Here is an 863-nt window from a genome sequence, read left to right on the forward strand (position 1 = left end):
CGGCACTCACTCTAGCCAGGGCAACAAAGCGAGATTCTGTCTCAAAAAAAAAAAAAAAAAATCATCTGTTCTGACCACCTGTTGATAGGCTAAAGTAAATTGAAATTTTTCCTGATAAATGAGTCTTCTGTCTTTCCCATTTAGATATTTAAGGTATAATAGGATAATATGTAAATACACTGAAATAACATGTATTTTGTGAATTCTCACAATCTGCCTATTTAAAATTCCTTTTGGAGATTCAAAAATATTCTTAATATTAATTTTTGTAAGGTCATATAAAGAGTACTCTGGCCCTTTTAATTTTTTACTAGTTATTACCGAAAAAACAGTAACTTTTAAAATGTAACAATTTTAATAGAAGGACTTCTATTAAGCAGTTCAATCAGGGTAACCTAGGATATGGTTTGTAGTTGTTAATTTAAATATGGTATACATCTTATTTTCAGTGTGCGATTCTCTCACCAGCATTTAAAGTGCGTGAATTTTCCATAACAGACATTGTTCCCTATTCAGTCACATTAAGGTGGAAGACCTCTTTTGAAGATGGAACTGGGTAAGTTGTTTTTAAAACCTTAGTTAGAACTTGTCACAAATCTTTAACCAATTCAACCTTCTTTTCTTAATTACAGAAATTCACACTTTTCAAAATACTGTCAAATACTTTTAAATAAAGTGTTAGTAAACAGATAATATAAAAATGATGTATCACCTATGAACCATGATGGACATTTTTTTTTTTTTTTTTTTTTGAGGCAGAGTCTTGCTCTGTCACCCTGGGGAAAGTACAATTGTGTCATCATAGCTCACTGCAACCTCAGACCCATGGTCAGCACCCGAATTGGATAAGTTCTTTAGCTTCA

At 31.7% G+C, this 863-nt stretch overlaps 1 protein-coding gene across 1 annotated transcript in view; it reads left to right on the top strand.

The window, feature by feature from the left end:
• HSPA4L (heat shock 70kDa protein 4-like) overlaps window positions 1–863 on the top strand; it is a 75,256-nt gene that overhangs the window by 21,994 nt on the left and 52,399 nt on the right. The gene's annotated exons all lie outside the window — the stretch shown is intronic.

Source organism: Propithecus coquereli, unplaced genomic scaffold, assembly GCF_000956105.1.
Source record: "Propithecus coquereli isolate 6110/MARCELLA unplaced genomic scaffold, Pcoq_1.0 Scaffold195, whole genome shotgun sequence".
Lineage (NCBI taxonomy): Eukaryota > Metazoa > Chordata > Mammalia > Primates > Indriidae > Propithecus > Propithecus coquereli.